The following is a 24,551-nucleotide window of genomic DNA, read 5'->3' as shown; positions in this document are numbered from 1 at the left end:
GATTGTCATAGTCAATCAAATCAACGAGATTCCACTGTGTAATCTGAAGAGTGGTGACAAAGAGGTTGACAGGTCACTATCTAGGTGGAAGAATCTATCTTTAACCATTTATGGGAGAGTGAATCTTGTTTAAAACGTCAATCCTTCCTAAGCTGACGTATCTATTTAACTGCATTCACCTCAAGTTCCGCAAGGTAGACATTAATAAAATTCAGAGGAAATAACCAGCTTCATCTGGGCCTCCTGTGGAGTAAGACTTGAGAAGGGTGGGTTGGCCCTCCCAGATTTTAACCTATATTGTACGGCATTTCAATTACAAAACTTTCTAATGCTTCTGGTGAAGCCTGATTATTCTACTTGGGAGCACTCTTGGGGGAGATGACTAATGAGTTTGGACCAACAGCTTTTTTATATAAGTTTAGAGCCCCAATGTTTGAAGGTCTTAAAGACAGCATTAAGACTGTTGTCTGAGGTGAGAAAGATGATAAACATTAGGTACTACTCAGAATTTGCAGCAATCTGGGAATACCCAGGAACACCAGAGAGTATGAAGGATAGGTCTAGTCTCTCCCTAAAGCATGCAGGAATATCAAGGTGGAGATTGGTGAGGGGTGGGATGTTGATACCCCTCTCCCGGACATAGGACCAAAGAGCAAGAAGGTAGCCAACTGGTATTGGACTATTGGCAAGTCATGGAGGCAGAGGAAATTAAATTGGTGGCACCCCAAGCGGTATGGACAGATGTATTCCAGGGAGAGAATATACAACCCCCATGGAAAGACTCATTGAATCTGTTATATTCAACTGTCACCCCTGCAAACCTTAAACAACATAATTTCTTTGTCATCAATGGGCTGCATTGGACTCCTCAAAGAGTGGCTAAGTTTGTGTTGCAGTCTATCCCCAGATGTAAAATATGCGACTACCCAAAAGCCAACAATGAACATATTTCTTTTACATGTCCTGAGATGAAAGAATACTGGAAGGCAGTCGAAATCACTATAAGAGATATCATGGGGCTACCTATTGTTCTGAACTCTGCTTTAGTCCTTCTTGCGGTAGATACAACCAGACGTACTACTTAAAACAGTAAGCAAAGGGGCCCGGTTTTCTATCTGCTGCTTTTAGCCAGGCGAGAGATCTCTAAACACTGGACTGATCTATCCTCTCCCACATCCTATGGAGTGGTTAAAAGTCGCCAAGTGGACGATTCGTATGGAGACAGAAAGTAAACCATGAAGGTGGGCGGAGGTATGGGTTGATCTCATTAGGTGGGACTCATAGGGAACAAGGTATTGAGCGGCACTGAGGGGCGGCGCAAGAATAAAACACTTGTCCTATGATTACACGAGGTCATGGCACTTGGAGTTTCCCCATCAGGTGTGATCAGAGTGATGGAGGCTCGGAGCGAGCGACTGCAATGGGCCATGAGGCGGACAGAGTGTGTTAAAATGGTCAAAGACTTGCAGGTGCCATGGTGATATGAGGACCAAAAGAAGAAGGAAATATGCATTAGCAAACAATTTAAATCCCCGTGGTACATTAATTTGGAGCGCATAATAATGTATGTCTGAACCCATGTAAAAAGAACTATTTATCTCAGATGCACTTTGGCACTTTATTTATGAGTGTCTTTGTGGGTTTGATACATTTGAATGGCAGCTCGGTGAGGATTTTTTAAATATATGTATTAATGGTCTATTTAAATAATTTGGCATTTGAACGGGGCATGTGCAATATCTGATGGGGAGATACTAAGACTGAGATGTTTTGAAAATGGGTTTACATCTATGCACTTTATCTGAGCGCCTGGACACTTTAATGGATTTAGAGAGATGGAATCAAGGGACTTCCTAAATATATACATGAACTGTGCAATAATAGGTAGAAGAAGAAGATGGTGATGTGCTCTGAATATGACCAATCCCATTTTAAATATCATTTAGAGATGCACTTAAATGGTGCAGCCCATTCAGTGTCAATGAAATTGAAATAATTTGACTCTAAGATGGCCGCTGCTTTAGGGCGAAGATGTAAAGTATGCATATCAGCCGTATGGGACACAGTGTGAAAACATCCAATGTTCCATGTGGAATCTTGGTATGCAAGAGGGTTCTGCAGGTGTCAGTTACTGGAAGCGGTTGATGGATGAGGTGAATAAACCTTGTATCGGCACTTGTCGTGTGTTGAACTTTTCATTTCTAATGTGGTGAACACCACATTTATTTGGCTTTGAGCGTGGGTTTGGGCTACCCCCTCACCTCAACATCAAGCCCAGGTGAAGTTCCTATGATTTATTCAGCAGAGAAATTGTGCATTCACTCTTCTCCAGCGGCTGAATTTGTATTCAGTAGAGAAGCTGTGTGTTCGCTCTTCTCCAGCTGCTGATTTCGATGTGGAGAAGTTGTATGCTCAGCACCTGGAACCCGCAGGTCACACTCCTCTTTTGGTGATCCAGCGAGGAGATTGGCGGGAGGACCAAGTGGTGAAACGCATTTGCGTTCCACTGCATTGGAAAAGCCGACATACTGTAAAAAGAGGTCCTTTTGTTTGCTGAAGGAACCTGAAGTTCAAGCTCACCGCCTGTAGAAATAGGCCTGAAGACGTGCGTAGCCACGCACAGCCACCATTTTGAACATTTGGGAAGATTTCCATTAGTGATCACAGTTTCCACGTTGTTCACTGTTTACTGTTTCCAAAGTGTGCTAATTTTAGGAAGCTTCGGTGATTAGCACATCACCTTTTTGGCAAAGGTTTTTTGAGCCATATTTATGGTACCCATTTGAAACGTCTTCTGTCATTAGCACACCCCTGTTTGTTCAGGGGTGCTGTTTTAACATCGGTGATTAGCACACCACTTTATTGAAAAGGTTCAGTTTCAGTGTGCTGATTTGAAGATGTCTCTGTGATTGGCACACCACTTTATTGGCTGATGTTCAGTAATTTGTTTATTTACTTTACGCATCATTTCTTCAAAGTCAATATTTTTCAGTGATAATTCATTATTTACTGTAATTCAACAGTGACTTTGGTACTTGAAATTAAACAAAAAATTATGCTTTGTTTTTAAACTTAGTTTTATCTCTACCTTAAGGGATTATTGAGTGAATAACTTCACCACACTGGTCAATAGTTCTCATTGTGCAATTCAATCTAAAATATGCAGAACGTAACACAGCCACCATTTTCTAACAGTTCTGGATAGCCAGCAATTAAGTGGCAGAAATGGAAAAAGATCTTTGTGAACTATGCAAGAGTGTGTGGAACAAACTTAAGCGCTGAACGTAAACACTTTTTGTTACTTCATTGTCTAGGTGGAGAAGGTCAGGAGGTACTTGAGAACTTACCAGAACCAAGTGCTGCTGATCAGAGGACATTTAATCTCCCACATGTCAGTACTATTATGGAGAGATATCATTTTGGTTTACGAGAGCAAAAGAAAGATTAATCTGTTGAAGAGTTTGTAGCGGGATTAAGGAAACTAGCGGCCACTTGCAAATTTGGTGGAGCGGTAGAGGAAAGAATAAGAGATCAATTTGTGCTAAAGTGTGCTCATGATAAAATTAGTGAGAAGTTATGGTTGAAAGATGAAACTCCCTTAGATGAAGCATTGGCGATTGCTAAACGTGTTGAACACATGATGAAATGTGTAGATGAATTGAGCAAACCAAAAAACAAGTCAAATGAGTTTGCTACTAATGTTGAGGAAGTAGTATGTCAAGTTAAAAATAAGACTTCTGTAAACGTATATAATATAAAAACCTCCTTGTGCCGCAGAAGATACCAGTTCACATGACAACATGGTAATATATTTTAGATGTGGTAAGTTAGGTCATAGAGTGAATGCTTTCTTCTGTCCAGCTTTGCAGGTCATTTGCAATGCCTGCGGGAGAAAAGTTCACTTAGCAAAATGTTGTAAGAGTAAGGTTAAGAGAAGGGAACAGCCTCAAGTTAAAGAAATTGCATATCAAGTACAAGTAAATGATGGTAAGGCAAAACATCAGTTTCATGCTGTCATGAATGAAGTTTGATTCATGCTCACACCTCACTATGATTAGCAAAGACACATTTGATGTTCATTTTGGAGACAGAGTAACACTTTTAAAAACTGATGTATCACCTGTTGGATATGGAGGTTTGCTGATACACATGCAGGGGTATTTCATGGCATGTATTGAACTGAATGGACGAATGACTGCTGGTAAGGTTTATGTTGCCAGGAGAGGTGACGCACTTTTAGGGTGCCACACCAACGGTTACTTGGTGTTCTTCTTAATCCGAATGCTGTTCCACAAGTTCAAGTCCAGGAGGTAGATAATCCCTTGGCAGTTCTAGGTGAACAGTTTGCTGATGTGTTTCAAGATAAGTTGGGGTGTCTTAAAGGGTATAAACATCACATAAAAGTGAAAGAGGGTGCCATCCCCATTGTTGCCAAAGTAAGGAGAATACCTTTGAATGAACAAGCCAGTGTGCAAAAGGAGATTGAATGTCTGATTGACATGGGTGTTTTTTGAGTCTGTTGAGGCAAATGAGTGGTTAGCTCTGATTGTCATTGCTAAAAAAGCTAGTTGCGAGATTCACCTTTGTATTGATTTGCGTTCTCTCAATAAGGAAGTAGTTTTGGATAGACTTCCTCTACCGAACACTGATGAGATCATCAGCACCCTGGCAGGTGCTAGGTACTCCACTTCCCTAGATTTAGCTTCTGCCTCCCATCAAGTAGAGTTAGATAAGGTATTGTAAGATTTGACTGCATTCGTGACACCAATGGGAACTTTTAGATTTCTAAGAATGCCATTTGGGCTTGTATCAGCAGCCTCAGTATTTCAGCGTATAATGTTGAATGTGCTTAAGGCGGTATCTGGTGTAAAATGTTATCAAGATGATTTGTTAATCTATGTTAGCACAAAGGCAGAAAATATTTCAAGGGTCTCTGCTGTGTTGGAAAGACTGAGGAAAGCTGGATTAATGCTGAAGAAGGAGAAATGTAAGTTCTGTGTAGAGGAAGTTAATTATTTGGGACATTGCATTTCAGGGCAAGGTGTTTTCCCAAAAAAAGAGTTAGTTGATACAATCGTGAAATTGCACGAACCTTGTAACAAGGAGGAGTTGGTGTCCTTTTTGGGGATGGTCGAATATTATTGTAAATGTATTCCTGGTTATGCTGATAAGACACAAAATTTTAGCATGTTGACTGGCAAAAATGTGTTCTTCGATTGGAGTTCTGAGTGTGCAAGAGAATTTGTTTCTATCAAGGAAGATTTGAAGAAGGCACCTTGTTTACAGGCCTTTATATCAGGTGATGAAACTCATATCTTGACTGACGCCAGCGCAAAGGTCATTTGAGCTGTGTTGCTTCAGAAGAGTTGTGTTGTGGAACGACTAATATCTTGCGCCTCGACGTGTTTGAGAGGCTCAGTGTTAAATTACTCTGTAAGTGAGAAAGAGGCCTTGGTGGTCTTTTGGGCTTTGAGAAAGTACAGGAATTTGATTTGGGGTACAAAGGTTAAAGTACTTTCAGACCATAAGTCCTTAGAGGAGGTTATTTCTAAAAAAGGACTTGATTCAATTTAGTCAAGGATTAGGAAGTGAATCATTTTACATCAAGAGTATGACTTTGAAGTTGATTATATTCTTGCTGTGATCAACTATTCTGCAGACTGTTTATCACGTTTGGTAGATGCCAAAGAGATTGATCTGGAAGAGGAGAGTCTTGTGGATGAAGTTATAAACGTCTGTGAGGTGGTAATGGGTGCCTTTGATGAGATGGAATGGAAAACTGAGGTAGTTAAAGACGCTGACATTTCTAAAGAGATTGAGTTGTTGTTATTAGGGAAAAGCAAACATCTTGAAAAACCTTGGTCTATGGTTTGTGAGGAGTTATCGGTGATGGATGGCATGCTTGTTCGCAGAACAAAACTTATACCACTGTTAGGGGTACGGAGGACACTACTCAATTTTGCACATGTTGGTCATCTAGGCATAGTAAAGACTAAAGAGTGTTTGAGGATGCAATTTTGGTGGCCAGGAATGGATAACGAAGTTGAAAGGATGGTCAGAGATTGTTTAAAATGTTGCATGAGTGATAACATTTTGAAAAACAAGCAAATGCCCATGGTCTGCAGGAAGTTACCCAATCATCCCTGGGATGAAATTTCCATAGACATAGTTGGTCCATTGCATGGTGTGAGAGATACTCCTTATTTAATTGTTATTTTTTATCTTTATTCAAGATGGATTGAAGTAAGCTCTGTTAGAGATATTTCTTCTGCAAGCGTGATAATATTTTTAGAAGAAATCTTTAAGAGAGAAAGCTATCCCAATTTCATTCTTTCAGATAATGCTCCTCAGATTTGCTCAACAGAAATGCAGACATTTTTAATAGAATTAGGTGTAGTCCATGAGAAGAGTTCAGTTTATCACCCAGAAACTAATGGGGCAGTGGAGAGGGGGAATAACACTCTCAAAGAGAGCATTCAATTAGCCAAAGCAAGTAATCTCAATTAGAAATCCGTTCTGCAAGGCAGGATAACAGCCTATCATATGTCTCCTCACTCGACCACAGGTAGAACACCCATTGAGTTGTTCAAAAGAAGGGATTCCAACTCTAAGTTGTGCCCCGGTTGGATGGTGTTGAACAAAGCATTGAAAAACAGCGATATTGGTCATTGGAGGTGCAAAGAACTTGATAAACAGAGGGCACGGACACTGTACTTTGATGAAAAGAAATGTGTGCAAGCCAATGATGTGACTGTAGGTGACTCGCAAAATTAGGGGCACCTGTTGGTTGTCAACAATGGTCAAAGTATACCAAAGTTAGAAGAGTTGCTAAATTATTCAAGAATGCTGTGAAGACTGATGATGGTAGGATTTGGAATAAGAGCAGGATTGTTGTGGTCAGATCCCCTTCAAATTCAGCTTTTATGGAATTGGTTGTATAGTATTGTTATTCTAAAAATGGTGTTGATTCTTCTCAAACAAGGTCAAGTTCTTTGCCTGTCACTTTTAGAGAGAGGAGTCAAAGTGTGCGTTGACAACCTTTGTATATAAAAGACTATAGGCCATATGTAGGTAATCCAAATTTACCGATTCTAAAATACCAAATTTTACCGATTCGGTATTTTAGAATAGGTAAATGGTATGTAGGTATTGATTCGGTAAATTTTACCGAATCGGTAAAATTCGGTAAATACAGATTCGGTAATTCCCTGGAGGCCCGGAGGCCCATAGGAATGAATGGGAATTACTGATTCGGTAAATACCGAATCGGTAATATGAGGAAGACTTACAAGGGTGGCAGGGTGTCACCCTGTTGCACCCCTGAATAGTGCATGGGTGCACATGTGGCACACATACATGCCCTAAGGGCATGTATGTCTGCCACGTGGCACTTTTGGAAAAGCACAAATTTGCTTTTTCAAAGGTTTTCTATATTTACCACCAACTTTTAGTTGGTGGTAAATACCGAATGCTTAACCCAGAAATGCACTCACTTGAGTGCTCCCTACATTAAGGATTCGGTAATATACCGAATCGGTATATTAAGGAATCGGTAATTTACTGATTCCTTAAATTACCAATTTGGTAAATTACAGAATGCTTAAATGTGGCCCCTACATCTCAAATGCCCAATATCGGTCGGTAACGGCCGAAATTCGGTAATTTCGGCCGTTACCGACCGGTGTTGGGCTACCTACATCTGGCCCTATGTTTGTTAAGTTCACTTAAATGTGTTCTCATTTTCTTTACCCCTGATGTTTTGATTATTCTTCGTACTTGTAAGCCCTACCTCAAGGGATGCCTTTTGTTATATTGTTAAGATTCTTTTGTTGTAACGAGGGAAGATGTGTGACATCCGGGAGGAAACCGCTGCCCCGGTTTCCTCCCGCCCCGCTCCCCGCTTCCCGCCTCCGTTGATTTGCCACGCCCCCTTTTTCTTTTTGTGCCCTCCCGGCTCCCGCCTCCCAGCTGCTCCGCCCTCCCTCGCACTTGGCCATATATGGCGACCGTGCGACGCAGGTGAGTGTGACCTAGCTTTAGGACACCCCCGCGCCGCACGGCCACCAGCCGCTGCGTGTGCCACCCGCCACCCGCCTGCCTTGCTGACCCTGCCGCCGCCGTCTGACCACGCCCCCTGCCGCCGAGCGGAGTGGTCTCCTGCGGTCGGGGCATCTCTTGCTGTGTTCGCTGCTCTGTTGCCTTTTTAGGCTTTTCTGCCCCGTGTTTCTCCTGCTGTGTGCCCCTTTGCTGTAACTGTTATTGTATTTGTTGTTATTGTACTTCTCATCACCTGTCCCCCTGTACTTGCTCCCCTTCGCTGCCCCGGTTTCCTCCCGCCCCGCTCCCGCCTCCGTTGATTTGCCACGCCCCCTTTTTCTTTCTGTGCCCTCCCCGCTCCCGCCTCCCAGCTGCTCCGCCCTCCCTCGCACTTGGCCATATATGGCGACCGTGCGACGCAGGTGAGTGTGACCTAGCTTTAGGACACCCCCGCGCCGCACGGCCACCAGCCGCTGCGTGTGCCACCCGCCACCCGCCTGCCTTGCTGACCCTGCCGCCGCCGTCTGACCACGCCCCCTGCCGCCGAGCGGAGTGGTCTCCTGCGGTCGGTGCATCTCTTGCTGTGTTCGCTGCTCTGTTGCCTTTTTAGGCTTTTCTGCCCCGTGTTTCTCCTGCTGTGTGCCCCTTTGCTGTAACTGTTATTGTATTTGTTGTTATTGTACTTCTCATCACCTGTCCCCCTGTACTTGCTCCCCTTCGCTGCCCCGGTTTCCTCCCGCCCCGCTCCCGCCTCCGTTGATTTGCCACGCCCCCTTTTTCTTTCTGTGCCCTCCCCGCTCCCGCCTCCCAGCTGCTCCGCCCTCCCTCGCACTTGGCCATATATGGCGACCGTGCGACGCAGGTGAGTGTGACCTAGCTTTAGGACACCCCCGCACCGCACGGCCACCAGCCGCTGCATGTGCCACCCGCCACCCGCCTGCCTCGCTGACCCTGCCGCCGCCGTCTGACCACGCCCCCTGCCGCCGAGCGGAGTGGTCTCCTGCGGTCGGGGCATCTCTTGCTATGTTCGCTGCTCTGTTGCCTTTTTAGGCTTTTCTGCCCCGTGTTTCTCCTGCTGTGTGCCCCTTTGCTGTAACTGTTATTGTATTTGTTGTTATTGTACTTCTCATCACCTGTCCCCCTGTACTTGCTCCCCTCCGCTGCCCCGGTTTCCTCCCGCCCCGCTCCCCACTTCCCGCCTCCGTTGATTTGCCACGCCCCCTTTTTCTTTCTGTGCCCTCCCCGCTCCCGCCTCCCAGCTGCTCCGCCCTCCCTCGCACTTCGCCATATATGGCGACCGTGCGAACGCGCAGCGGTCACGCGCAGCGGGAGCGCCGATTGTGCGCCGAAGGCGCGCCAAAGGTAAGCCGGTCTGCGCCCGTCCGCACCTGGACCGCGCCCAGTGCCAGAACCCCTGGCCCCCGCAGACCCCAGCCCACCCGCCGGACGTACGACGCCACCACCCTCAACGCACTCAACACCGGCCGACTCCCGGAATGTCACCGAGCCACCCCGAGATGCACCCACGGACCCTTCAGCTGCCGCTCATGCGAGTTCACCTGCATCCGGACCTGCACTACCCCCACACCCACCAAGACCAAGACGAGCAACAACAGCAGCCACCTGAAGTGCATCCTGCTCAACACCCGCTCCGTCCACAGACACGCCGTCGAGCTCTGGAACCTGCTCGACACCACTTCACCAGACGTCGCCTTCCTCACGGAAACCTGGATGAACGCCTCCTCAGCGCCCGACATCGCCATCGCCATCCCAGACGGTTACAAGATCATCCGGAGGGACCGCATCAACCAGACCGGAGGAGGCATCGCCATCATCCACAGGAACACCATCCGCATCACGACCAACGCCGACGACACCCTCAAACCCGCCGAGCACCTGCACTTCCAGATCCACATCAACCCCAAGACCACCCTCAGAGGCACCCTCATCTACAGACCCCCGGGACCACGCACACAATTCAGCGAAGACTTCGCCGACTTCATCAGCCCGCACGCCCTCCCCTCCGCCGACTACATCCTCCTCGGGGACCTCAACTTCCACCTGGAGAACAACAACGACCGCAACACCACCACCCTGCTGGACAACCTCGCCAACCTCGGTCTCAAGCAGCTGGTGACCACCCCCACCCACTACGCTGGACACACACTCGACCCCGTCTTCTCATCCAGCAAGGACATCACCTTCAGCCACGCCACCGGACTCCACTGGACTGACCACAGCTGCGTCCACTTCAGCTTCAGAAGGACCACGATCCACCATCACCAACAACAGGCTGCACGCAGAAGCTGGAACAAGATCACAGCCGACCAGCTCGCGACTTCCCTGAGCAAGAACCCTCCCACCAGCACAACGAACCCCAGCCAAGCGGCCACCAACCTCACGAAGTGGATCAGCGACTGCGCTGACGACCTCGCCCCCCTGAGGACTCCGCCCAGCAGACCCGGCAGCAAGAAAGCCCCATGGTTCACCGAAGAACTCAAGAGCTCCAAGAAGAACTGCCGAGCCCTCGAGAGAACCTGGCGCAGAGACCCTACACCGGACAACATGACTGCCCTCAAGCTCACCACCCGAAAACACCACCAACTCATCAGCGCAAACCAAGAAAACCGCATTCAAGGAACGACTCGACATCAACGCACACAACAGCAAGGAACTCTTGAACATTGTTAAAGAGCTCTCCAACCCCAACGCCGGAAACAACGACATCACCCCTTCGCAAGACCTCTGCAACTCCCTCGCCTCCTACTTCCACAACAAGATCGCGGACATACACAACAGCTTCAGCACCCAACCGACGCACGCCACGACCGAACCAGCACCCCCACCACCACCCTCCGCGCCTGGACCCAGATCAGCACCGAAGACACCATCCGCACAATGAACTCCATCCACTCCGGATCTCCGACCGACCCATGCCCTCACCACGTCTTCAACAAGGCCGATGCTGTCATCGCACCCCACCTGCGGAACATCATCAACAACTCCTTCGACACCGCTACCTTCCCGGAGAGCTGGAAGCACGCCGAACTCAGCGCTCTACTAAAGAAGCCATCAGCCGACCCCACCGACCTCAAGAACTACCGCCCCATCTCGCTACTCCCGTTCCCTGCAAAAGTCATCGAGAAGACCGTCAACAAGCAGCTGGCCGCCTTCCTTGAGACGAACGGATCCCTAGACCTCTCGCAGTCTGGCTTCCGGGCCAACCACAGTACCGAGACCGCCCTGATCGCAGCCACCGATGACATCCGAGCCCTGCTCGACAACGGAGAAACAGCGGCCCTCATCCTCCTGGACCTCTCCGCGGCCTTCGACACTGTCTGCCACCGTACCCTAGTACAGCGCCTCAGCAACGTCGGAATCAAGGAAAAGGCACTGGAGTGGATCATCTCCTTCCTCGCCGGAAGGACACAGAGAGTCCGCCTCCCCCCGTTTAGATCGAAGGCCACCGAAGTCATCTGCGGCGTTCCTCAAGGCTCCTCGCTCAGCCCAACACTCTTCAACGTCTACATGAGCCCCCTCGAAGCCATCGCACGCCAGCACAACCTCAACATCATCTCCTACGCCGACGACACCCAGCTGATCCTCCCCCTCACCAACGACCCCGCCACCGCCAGAGCCAACCTCCAAGAAGGGATGAAAGAGGTAGCCGAATGGATGAAGAACAGTCGCCTGAAACTGAACTCGGACAAGACGGAAGTCCTCATCCTGGGATCCTCACCCTCCGCCTGGGACGCCTCCTGGTGGCCCCCCGCCCTAGGCAGCGCACCCAAACAAACAGACCACGCACGCAACCTAGGCTTCATTCTGGACTCCTCCCTCTCCATGACCAGACAAGTCAACGCCGTCTCCTCGTCGTGCTTCAACATCCTGCGCATGCTACGCAAGATCTTCCGGTGGATCCCCACCGAGACCAGGAAGACGGTCACCCAGGCCCTCGTCACCAGCCGTCTGGACTACGGCAACTCCCTCTACGCAGGAACCACCGCCAAACTCCAGAAGAGACTTCAGCGGATCCAGAACGCCTCAGCACGACTCAACCTGGACATCCCCCGTCGCAGCCACATCTCCGAACACCTGAGAGACCTGCACTGGCTCCCGGTCAACAAGAGAATCACCTTCCGTCTCCTCACCCACGCTCACAATGCCCTACACAACCAAGGACCAGGATACCTCAACAGCCGCCTCAACTTCTACGCTCCCAAACGCCAGCTTCGATCGACCGCCCACGCCCTCGCCGCCGTCCCCCGAATCCGAAGAGCCACCACAGGGGGACGGTCCTTCTCCTACCTCGCCGCCAAGACTTGGAACTCCCTCCCGACCCACCTCCGCCTGACCCAGGACCACCTCGCCTTCAGGAAGCAGCTCAAGACCTGGCTGTTCGAGCAGTAGCGGACCCCCCTCCCCTAGCGCCTTGAGACCCTCTGGGTGAGTAGTGCGCTATACAAATGCTCTGATTGATTGATTGATTGATCCAAGGTTCCATGTGGAATCTTGGTATGCAAGGGGGTTCTGCAGGTGTCAGTTACTGGAAGCGGTTGATGGATGAGGTGAATTAACTTTGTCTCAGCACTTGTCGTTGTTGGACTTTTCATTTCTAATGTGGTGAACACCACACACAGGAAATGTGTAATGATCTTGTGATGGTTTTAAAAACACTGTGGTTGTAGGACACGGGGTTGCCCGGTTGAAGGCGTGAGCCGAAACGCGCAGGCATTCAGTGTTGGGTATTGCTGCATAATAGAATTAATAAAACAGTAGTGAGCATTTGGACACTGGTGTGTTGTCTCCATGGGACATTGGGTGAGAGTGCGGCTTATCGTCCTTTGAATGAAGGCGTTTTGAGGCGGAATATGTATAAGTGTGTATATGTGTGTATATGTAGATATATGTATATTTTATCATTCAAGATAAAATGAAGAATTCCCTTTTATGGAGACATGAGTTAATTGAGAAGAAAGAATGAGCCAGCATCAACTGAAACAAGCACTGGCATAGCCAATAGGTCTCGCCTTTGAGACCTTGTAAGTAAAAAAAACTGAAGTATAAGACTTCACGTTTACATTTACTTCGTATTTAGGATGTAGTAAATGTAAACATGAAGTCTTATACTTCCTTTTTTTTTTACTTATAATGTCCCAAGGGCGAGACCTATTGGCTATTCCAATGCTTTAAAAAGAACAAGCATTTGCAATGCAATAGGTCTCGCATTTACGCGGCTTTGAGCTATTGGCATTGTAAATGACAATGCCTTTTATTTATGTTTTAGTTTTTAAAACATAAATGAAAGGCATTGTCATTCCAATGGCAATAGCTTAAACTCGCGTAAATGCGAGACCTACTGCATTGTAAATGGTTGTTTCCTATTGCATTCATTGGCGACGTGACAATTAAATACTGATTTAAATGTAGACACCTCAGCTATTTCAAAAAGATTCAGTTTGCCACATGTTGCATGACACACAGATAAGGTCACACGCTCACTTCCTTAAAGTGCAAAGAATTTCAAGTAACTAAAATAGACGGCTGTGTTAACAAAGTTAAGGGGTCTGGTGAAAAATAAATGTGTCTCCTTAAAACAAAAACAACTCTATCACAATTTGTAGATTCTACGAAGAAGCTGCTGCTGCCACTGACATGCAAACCAAAGTCGAATTCTACTAAAGACAACTTCAGCCTTTCATCTTCCTTAGGTTGGTAAATTGAATGCCATCACGTTCGACAGTAGTACTACCTGTTATTTATGTAGTTGAGAGACCACAAAAGCGTGGTAGGAAAGGCTTTGTAAAAATAAAAATCGAGACCTTTGGCACTGGAATGCCTGCCGCCATTGTCCCGGCTGCTTACTGCAGACACAGCGTGCTTTGCTTACATTCAAACACGTTGTGACTGCAGTAATAGAAAGTCAATAAAGTAAATAGTGCTCAAAGACTAAAATGAAGGCGGTGTTATATAGCTGCAAGAGCACTGTCTGAACAGAGGAGAGGCAGCTCCATGTGTGTGCTGTGGGGTGCGACATTTCTGTCCCCTGCTCTTGCTGGCTGCTATCAGATGCACTGTGTACATAAACACAGCGTGGTGAAAGCAAACATGTCTGCCCAAAGAAATATTTCCCTCCAATAAATAACTGTGCTGTTTGCTGGGATCCCAAATAATATTTGCCTGCAACCTACACTGTGACGTACGGCTCTTTTACTGCTAAACCACAATACGTTGTTTTTTTAAAACACTTAGTCATGTTCAGGAATGAAAAGATTTTATCATGAGCTACTTCATGCCGCAGAGCAGGGGCACCCTAGCAGAAAGTGTGGTGGCATTTCATGTAAAGCACTCCGAGGCTTTTTGCAGGGTGTGGCGAGCTGTGCAGACGGAGCCTTCCGTGGCAGATTGTGAGGGCAGCGCACATGCAGGTGAAAAGTTCTCCGAGCACCGCCCTGTCCAGTGTGACTCCATAACTTGAGGACGCCGGGGGTAGTCCCCGCAGAGGCGTCAGCTGCCTGCGCTCTGGCTGAGCCTGGAAGTGGTCCAAGCTTCTGTGTGAGGAGACGGCTTGAAAAGTGCTTTTGTGTAAGTGGTAAAAACTTACGGACAGCGGATTGCGGGCCGGGGGAGAAGAAGTGCAACACGGCGCTGGAGCACAGGAAGTCCAGCGAGGGCCGGGAGTCCAGGAGCAGCGACCGCCGGCCAGCCCTGCACCCAGCAGCCGCCGGAGGCGGCGAGCGTCCACTGACGTCACCATCATCATGGGGCTGTGGCGCGCAGCGGAGACGTCGCCGTGAGCATGCACATCGCCATCTCCGACACGCTTTTCGCAGCGAACCCTAACCAGAGAGACAGGAGATTGGGAACGCGCGCGCGCGGCCGGCTCTGATCGCTTTCCTGAGCGTGCGCGTGCCAGTCTCCTGTCTCCTGGGAAGCAGACCCGGCAACTATAGTATCGCGCCTGCGCGATGCGCATATGGCTTCGCCTAAAAAAAAGTAGGGTTCAATGCAAAGCGAGTTCATGTTTCTTTGTGAGAAAAGGGAGGTAAACCAGTCAATGTGGAAAGGAAGGAACCCTTGAAAGAGATTCAGACCGTGTGCAGTGCAATTGAAGGGATTAAAGGCTGCATGTGAAGTATAGTGGAATTGTTACTTTTTGTTACGTTTTTGTCCTGGCACTGAATTAAGAATGTTTACCACTTCCCTTACAGTGCTCTGTGGATGACTCATGCTTCCTGTACTCAGCAGTTAATTAGTTAGCAAGTTCCGCGTCACGGTTATTAGAGCTGCCTTAAAAGTTTCCAGAGGCTTCAGACGCAGACCGGCTGGCTGAGGCACTCTTGGTTTCTCAGCGAGTCTGTTTCATTTTTGCAACATTTATTTTGTCTGCCTGTTAATTGGTAAATGATTGAAGACAAGGGAGAAGAGGTAAGATTCTTCCTGTTTCTCTTGCAGTGAAAAATAAGCCCAAAGAGCGCCCGGGCTCTACCCCTCTCCTCCAATATCCGGACCATGGTTTAGCAAGGTTACCAGGAAGAATCTTACCTTCCCCCTTGTCTTCGTGCATTTGTGAACTAACAGGCTGACTGAAGAAATGTTGAAAATGAAACAGACTCGCCGAGTACCAAGAGTGTCTCAGCTAGCGAGGGTTGTGGTAAGGATGCACAGTGCATTCAAGTGAAATACGGAACGGCTTTGAAACTTTGAAAGGTGTGCCTGGTACAATTAAGGAAATGCGCCGCATGTGCAAAACGGGAAACGGCCTTTACAACGAAGCCGTTTCCCCGAAATCTTTAACCACGCATGCAGTACAACGCATGCGTGGTTACAACTAATGCCTTTACCACGCATACCTTTACTACGATGTTTGTAGTAAAGGCATATGTGGTAAAGGTAAAAAGAAAAAAGGGGGGGCTTGGGGGGGTCTCCCCCCCAAATAAAACAACTCACCATAAGTCACGTCGGCGTCAGCGTCGTTTAAGAGAAATCGGAAAAAATGCCGTTTTCTCTTAACGACGTATGACGTCACCACGCAATTATTCGTGGAAAAGTTTATCCGTGGTAAACGAATTCCGTTGTAACGCATGCGTGGTAAAGGCATGCGTTGCAACGGAATTCGTTGTATCATCATATATTCGTGCAAAACAGCCCCAGTTGTTCTAGCTGGCTGCTTTCCACTAGAAAATGTTGACTGGCTTCGGTAGGATTGGGGTTGGAGTTTTGTTGGTGGTTATGCTTGCTTTAATTATTGACTAAGTTAGCCAGTAGGGGACAGTTAGCTTAGTTAGAACATTTTACAGATAATTTTTTTTAAAACAATGTTATTGATTTCACAAGTATGAGGGGATGGAGTCACGCCCATGCCAGTCAGCAACTTTGACAAACAGTTTACTTCGGTTATAAGTATGGCAACGTATAATTTCCAAAGCAGCAGTCCGTTCTAGCTGTGGGATTAACATGATAGTTACTTTCTAATCTGCACTTGCATTTGTATGCAGTTCCAGCTATTAAACACCCTTCCCAAACTGCACCCCTCCCTTTTCTCCCCCCAGGCGTGTCACTTAAGTCGACATCGTCAAGGTGTGGGAGACCTACATGTCTAGCGGGGTGTCTACATAGAATAGGAGAGCTCCACGGTAGAGCGCGACCCAGCTAAGTAACACAAAGCCATCTCTGGTAGTTAGTCTTCTTAGAAAATTTTACTGATTCCAGAAGAGAAGAACATTTGGTGAAAAGCATCAGTGCAGACGATTTGGCAAAAAACATTTCACCATGAACTTTAACTGGATGCAATGCTGTTTTTTGTGGGAAAGTCAAATACTTGGGATCACAGCCTTTTGCCAAAAGTGAATGTAAATTTATCAACTATTCTCAAGTATTTGTACCAATCCAAAACTGCCTTTGTTGCGGTGGTGAGCGACACAGAAATAAACGTGATGCCGCACAGGTGAGTTCATGTGCAGGAAGATCCGTTCGTGGGCTTTAGCTAAAATGTATTCAATAGCTGGCATCATCTGGGACTGAACTAACACTCATTCCTAGTCACCTTTTCCAGTCTTCTTTTTGCAGTCACCATGGTCCCTTAATTTCCATCTATAGCTTAATTATATTAATCAAATCTTTCAGAGCTCGTGAAATGTACCACATGTTTCCGTATATGTTTGGCTGTTGCGCATTTTTCTCTTTTGATGATTTTTTAACTCTATGAGCGGTACATTTCACGAGCTCTGAAAGATTTGATTAATATAATTAATTTATACTTGGCAAAGGATTGGTTTGAGGACCATTGTTTTCTGTATCGAACTGTACCCAGGTCCACAAACTGGTATTGGGTTACCATATTTTTGTAATGGCTTCCTTCTATAGCTAGCCTCTTGTTGCCTTGCTTTCTCTTCACTAAGGTGCAATTAATATTCAATGGGGCTGGTTGGCACTCATGATGATGAGGACTAATGTCTACCAATGTTCGTCCAATAAACAGTGGACTGGAATTGCGCCATGTTGTGGTATAAGGTGTCAGTCGAATGCACAATCGTAAAAATAAATATATGGCTCAATCAAAATTTAGATGTCCTGCCAGTGTAAGAGTCTGTCTGAATCTTTCAGTCCCTCCACCCCAGTTTTCCTGAGGATATTGAGGTGTCAATTTTAGATGATCTTTGCGAAATTGCTGTATGAAGTCTGCCATTTCTTTTGCTTGAACAATGGCCACTGTCTGCTCTCAGTTCATGAAAGATGCCATGAATTAATTTTTCAGAATTTGGGAATTACTTCTTCCGGTGACGTGCTATATACTATTGCGACCTTAGGGTACTTGAGCAGTCATCGATAACTACTAGAGTGTGCCACCTCTCCGTTGGGCAGACCACAAAGTCAGCACCCACCCACAGGGATTTTGGAATATCTTCCAAAATTACTGGCACCAGAGGTATTCACCCACTCATGACTCGGGATAGTGGGCACACTCGTCTAGATGAAGGATACACATTTTTGCGCATAGCCTACTTTTAGTTTTCACTATCCCTCGATGACTTGTGTAGGCCAGGCCCAGTACTTGCAGTGTCAGCCATTGTAGAATCACTAGTCAGTGGCACTCAGAGGAGAAAGCCTGCGGGTGATTAAACCAGTTCTTCCCAACATGATACAGGCATGTCATGATCTGAAGGGCCTCAGTGGTGTGGGGTGGAGGTTACTAACCAAAGTCTTCCATTTATCTGTCCACGTGGCTTGGAGTATTACCAGAAGGCAGTCATTGGTGTTGGTGGTAGCCACAATGTCCTTCAGAGACATCATGAGTGGACAAGATCTTTCTACCACCATCTTCATGTATTTCTGAGTGGCCTGGGCACCGGCTTCTTCTTCCTTGGTTGCTGTCAGTGGGTGCTATGACAAATATGTGACTGGGTTTTGACAGCCGGGTCAACCAGGAAGAATGCATATTCCTACAGATGGAGGATTCATCTTCTCAATCCTTGATGAGGATTAAGAGGCAGATGGATGTATGACGTTACAACGCAGGCTATTACAATGCCTGCCTTTACAACGCGGGTTTTACATCGCATACCATTACAACGCATAGCGCTTTTGGGTGCTGGATAGTGAATAGTTTAATTTACTATTCCAACTCCAGTCCCCGTGGACACTAGGGAAGGTTATTGGATAGTAAATTAACCTATTCCCTATCCTAGAGCGCCCCCCAGCGCAATCGGTTGTAATGGTTTGCGTTGTAATGACCGCGTTGTAATGGTAGTGCGTTGTAAAAGTTTCGTTGTAAGTGATGTTTACCGAGGCAGATCACTGCAACAATAGGATGAGGGTAGTGTGGACCATGCACACTGTCAGCCGATAATCGTCCAGATATAAGTGAAAAAGTCTGCATCATCATTGGATGGCAATGGCTTCTCATTTGACCTGTGAATAGAACTGTTCAATGGGCGTAAGCGCCCTGCTGGCAACGACCCCCGGTGCCTATTCTCTGTATTTATGCCTCCGCAGAAGCAAAGCTCCCAGGTCTGTGGAACTAGCATCTACTGACAACTCTGAGTATTTGGTGAGGTCGACGTATGGCAGGGTTATCCCCCTGACAGGGCATCCTTGGTCTGTTGATCTGACTCCTACACCCATGACACAGATGACTTGTTGCGCTCTGTTAAAGGGCCTCTCAGCACTATCCAGTTCTTTATAATCAGCCTCAGAAGCTGATGTCCGTAATGTTTGCTGGATTTATGTCCAGGAAGTTTTCGGTTGAAAATCGTATGAGAAGAAATGTATATCTTGTTTCAATAATTCATACTTGGTAGAATTGAGGGGGAGCCCACTATCTTGGAGGTGTTGTAGGACTCTTCTAATGATTTTCTTCCAGCGTTCAGGAAAACACCAAGATACCATCACTGACGACCCTGGGAGTCTAGAGAGAACTTCTGGGACAATGTTCTGGGAGACTTCAGTGGCACTGGAGATTCCAAAATTCAGCCTCTTATACCTTCTTAGGCCCTGGTGTGGAGAAGATCATGATATACCATGAAGGGGTCAAGCATTTGTTGATAATATCCCGATTTAAGATCCATTTTGGAAAACCAGCAACCCCTGTTTATTTCACTGACTTATTTGTCCACTGTCGGCATGATACGCGTTCCTTTCAATGACGTGACTTGGGATGCTCATGCCCACACACAGTCACACCTCTCCTATCGGCATAGCCTTCCTTATGAATACAATTGGATAAACTTAAGGGGCGAGCCCATTGGCTCTCTCAATAATATACGCTTTTTCCAATTTACAAAATTCCTTTTGTACTTTAGGCCGGAGACGGAATGCCACTAGAGGCCATCCGTTGGATCGACTGATCGATGGACAGTGCACAGTCTTCACCTTTAAGCAGCCAATGCAGTGAAACAGGCCACCAAATTGTTAGGAGAGGTTCTCTAACTCAGGTCTCTGCTTATTGTAGGCAAACTGAATTAGATGGAGAACTTCTGCCATCTGACACCTTAAGAGCATCGCTTCCCCTCCTTTTGTGACATATTCTTTTGGGGTGATTGAATGTTCTTCAAGGGTAGGTTTTACATTGAACAACCCCGCCAGGGGAAGCGGATTTGTATGTCCATGGGCATCGATTTTAATCTTCAAAGGATGAGCTGTCACCTAATTCATCAGGGTTGCAGAGGTCGATCTGAACATAACATTGACTGATACTCCATTGTCGATCACAGCATGAACTAGCTGGTTACCAACTGTCTTTGTGCAGGGGAGTCTGTGCACTTCTGGAATTGTCTTTGGTCGATGGAGTGTACAAAATGAATTGTTTATTCTTCTTCATTATCATCATCCATCGGCACATCTGAAGTTATCAGCGTACCTGCATTCACACTCATCTTCCTTCATGGAATGGCCAAAGGAGATAATTTACACAATTTTGCAAAGTGGTTTGGTATCCAACAAGCAGCAGATTTCTTGCCAAGTGCTGGGCAGTCAGTTGAATTACTCCCTCGACAGCATCCACAGTCGACAGTCTTTTTGATGCCAGTTTGGTCAAGCCGATGTTTTGGTGACCATATTAACGATCACTGATTTGATGGGTTTGAAGAGCAGTCTACATTTAGGTTGCCGTGACCAGGGAAATTCGATGGAGCAACCCAGAGTCAGCATATCTGGCAGTGATTTGCCCACTTCATTTAGAATCCACACTCGCAGCTTTGCCGATGCTCAGCCCTGTATGAAGGGGGTTCTGATGTCTTCAGTTTCATCAGCCTATGCCCATGTATCGGCTAGTTCTTTAACCCAAGTGAGGAGTTCATCAACTTATACTTCAGAGGTTTGTCAGGCTTGTCAGAGTTACAAGCTTTCATAATGAGGGTTCACTATTGCAGTGAAATGTTTGTTCAATGCGTTCACCCAAGTTAGGTAGGTATGAGGTGGGCCGTCATCTACACAGTTGCGTGATGCTTTAAAAGTGTCCCTGATGTAAACACAGGGGTCTCTTCATCTCCTCCAAAATAACTGTAGATGTGAAGTATATATCCAGGGTGTCCACTCACAACATCCATAGATCACAATAGGTGTGGTGACTAGAATAGATGACACCTTGACCAGCTTGGGTGGCGTGCGTTGAGTAATATGACGGCTCCTGGGCTCCTGTTATGCAAGTAGAAGGAACAACTATACATAAGAGGGACAAAACCTGGTTAACAGTGATGAAATGGTCCCCTATAGCATAGATACAAGTGCAGCTGGAGGGCCTGGCTAGTGGAGAAATTGACAATGCGCACCCTTCTCTAGGGTATCTCACCTTACCTTCAATCTCCGGTCGAGCACATCCTGGAGGGGTCCTGAGTTTTTTTCTCCCTTCCATCCCATGTGATCCTGGGCTGCATGAAGTGGGTGGGCTCCTACACTGCGTCCTGCTCTGGCCTTTACCTCTCTCTGGCAGGCTGTATTAGGGCCGACACTAGGGCACATGTTCGGGTTGAAGAGTTGGGGGAACTGTCAAGCCTTGACATTGCCCCAGTAGCCCATGGCCCTGGAAGGAGGCTAATCATTTTGCATATGTGCACATTGTACAAGAGCACAATACTGTCACTCACAGCCAGTTAAGCCAATGGCTGAAGATGGCAGACCCTGTGGTCCATGCCGTACGCTATAGTGGGTGAAAGCAAACTGAAAATGGCATTACAGCAAATCAAAACAGGACCTTACATATGAGAAATAGGAGGGGATCACAATGATTATTTGCAATATTATTATTGAGCTGCTGCCCCATTATAATATTGAAAAAACATGTCTCTATGTCTGAATATTAGATGCAAACAAATTTAGAATTTGGACCAGTGTGTCTAGGCACTGGCCAAAGATGGCATGAAAGAGCTGAAAGTGTATCATTAATTTGCTTTTCCGAACACGGGCCCCCCAAATGCCTTTGGCCAAGGGCACGCCAAATCCTAAAGATGTCCCTGTTCAGCAGCCCAATGAATGTAGAGTGTAGACTGAAAGCTCCAGTGTGCAGGTAAGTGTAACAAACATATTTTTATTTTTTTTTAAAAAGGTTTCGGCTAATGCTAGACAGTAAAATTGAGTAGTGTAGCCCAATTCTGTCGCAATGCCACTGGGTTGATTTGCACTATAAAATCTGCAAAAAAAATAGTCACGACAGGAGCAGGTGCTTCTGTGGGTATAGATTTGGACACCGGAAAAAGAGACATGTTAACAAAAATAGCACCAGGACACTCACCTAAAATAGGAGGCCAGGGGATCACAGTAGTTAGGACCAGTGCAAGGTGTCAAAAAAGATAAAAGCCCCTATCTCCACCCCAGAGCACACCTTCTCCCCCTTCCTCACTCCTAGTTTTGATTCCTTATTTTTTTCCACCTTTTTCCACCTACAATGGTTGTATGTGAGAGTATGTGTTATTTAAAAGGAATATATAGAAATGTGAACCAAAATAAGAGAATTAAGAGTGCAACAAAAGAGTATAGTGAAAAAGTGTGATAAAGTGGGTAATAGGTAGATGAAGGCTGGGAAGGAATCTCCATATTGAATGGTTCACAATATAAAGCACAGGGGATGTCAAGAGAAGAAATGTAAATTAAGCCAAAAGGGTATTAATTCATAATTGCTGCCATTGCTTTACAATTACACTTAGCTCAAATATATTGACAAGAATTTCCTTGCAAAAAACGAAGTTGAAATGCAAGGCTATGAATAACACACAGTGATAACGTGAAGCTACAGTAGCTTGCCCAATATAAAGGTATTCACAAAAGCACTTTTGAAGTACGTAAAGAAGCACTGCATTGCGTACTCTTGAATGCAATTCACAAACATCCAAGTGGAGCTCTCCAGCTATGCCTTGCCTATCTTTTTTGTAGCAATTTCTCCAGTTATGCAGCTAAAGGATTTAGGAGTATATACAGGTGGGACAAAGGGGAATGGTTAATGGTGAAAAATTGATAAAAATGTGTGGGGTTAAGGGAAACTGAATAGAGGGTCATGCCAATACAAAACACCCTCACAAAAAAGTAAGACAAAAGCAATTCACAAAATAAACATTCAAATCTAGCAAACAGGCGCAAATGTTCTCCAACCGAGCTGTGGAGTAAGTCAAGCACCACACATGGCTAAACAATGGTACTGGAACACACTCTTATAGAAAACCGCACAGGCATGTGATACCACTAACACATATGCAAATATATTCAACTAAATCAAACATTTAAAATCAATCTTTAGTTAAATTATCTTGAAGTTTATTAACACATACGATTTTAAATATGTTTTATGTTAATGTTTAATATACCTAATAACAACTTAATAGAATATATTGTAGATGATAACACATTGCGCCAATTCACAACTGGTAAATCTACATGTGTAGATTTACTATTAGTAAATTTACTTTGAACTTGAGTAACTTTCCTATTTTGAACTATTCACAAAGTCTGAGTGCAAAATTACTCAAAAGTTTATACTTTCATGTCTCTAGAGCCAAATTTATGAATGTGAAGTTAGTACTACCAAAAAGGCACAGTATTAAGGCCAGCGCCACACATGGCCAACAACTGATAAGTCAATACACTCCCATAGAAAATAATGGAGGAGGGGGATTTAAAATAGACCTTATCGGAAGATTTTTTTTTTACATGAATTTAAATTAATTAAAATAGTTGTAAATAGGAATAAATGTAATTTAATATTTTATATTGTATATTCAAATAATTACTCTTTAGGTTTAGTTAAGTTATTCGTGCTGTTTACAACAATTTTGAAATTTTGAATGTAGAAATATTTTTTGCAAGTTTAATAACCATTTTATCTTTCACCTATACTTTACCATAGTGAGTTTCCCTTTTTTACTGTTCCCTATACTTTACCATAGTGAGGCTCCTCACTAACGTACAGAGAATAGTAAAAAACTGTTAAACTTGAAAACAATTAGGACACATTTAGCAAAACTAACATTTATCATTTAAAAAAAATAATTTAAATTAAAAAGAACAGCTACAATCTAATACATTGTTAAGTTTCAGTGTTTTTGTGACGTCACTTGTTACATTGGTAATCTTGGGTGAATAGGAGCTGGCAAAACGGATCTGAATATTTTTTAATTGCAAACATAAATAATCTTTGATTTAAAATTAACTTTCTTAAATTACCGTATAACTTTCAAATATGGAGCTCTCCACCTCGGTGGTGGAAGGTTTCACAAACAGTAGTAACGGTTCAGTCACAAATTCAGTCATAGAAGTATCCTCCCCCTCATTTGAAGAGGGTGGAGATTTGTAAGTCGAAATCTAGTTGTAAATTTACACATTGAAATGGAGAATACCATCCATGCGGAGATTTACACCTAGGGGTAGTTGCAGATCTACAGGTGAGGGAATATATACTTGCAAACTTTATGGCTACTATCACGCTGCATGAAGGTGGGCTCAGACAGGAAAGGAAGGAAGAGACAGGATACAGAAGGTACTACGGCAATTAAAGAATTAACAAAAGGAAACTAAATTAAACACAAGCA

General features: G+C 45.5%; 1 protein-coding gene across 6 annotated transcripts in view; it reads right to left on the bottom strand.

Moving 5' to 3' along the window:
- Positions 1-24,551, bottom strand: part of HCK (HCK proto-oncogene, Src family tyrosine kinase) — a 183,243-nt gene that overhangs the window by 74,691 nt on the left and 84,001 nt on the right. The window lies entirely within an intron of this gene.

The sequence above is a fragment of the Lissotriton helveticus genome, chromosome 7, assembly GCF_964261635.1.
Source record: "Lissotriton helveticus chromosome 7, aLisHel1.1, whole genome shotgun sequence".
Lineage (NCBI taxonomy): Eukaryota > Metazoa > Chordata > Amphibia > Caudata > Salamandridae > Lissotriton > Lissotriton helveticus.
The sequence above is the reverse complement of the archived record's forward strand: the minus strand, read 5'-3'. Positions and strand labels throughout refer to the sequence as shown.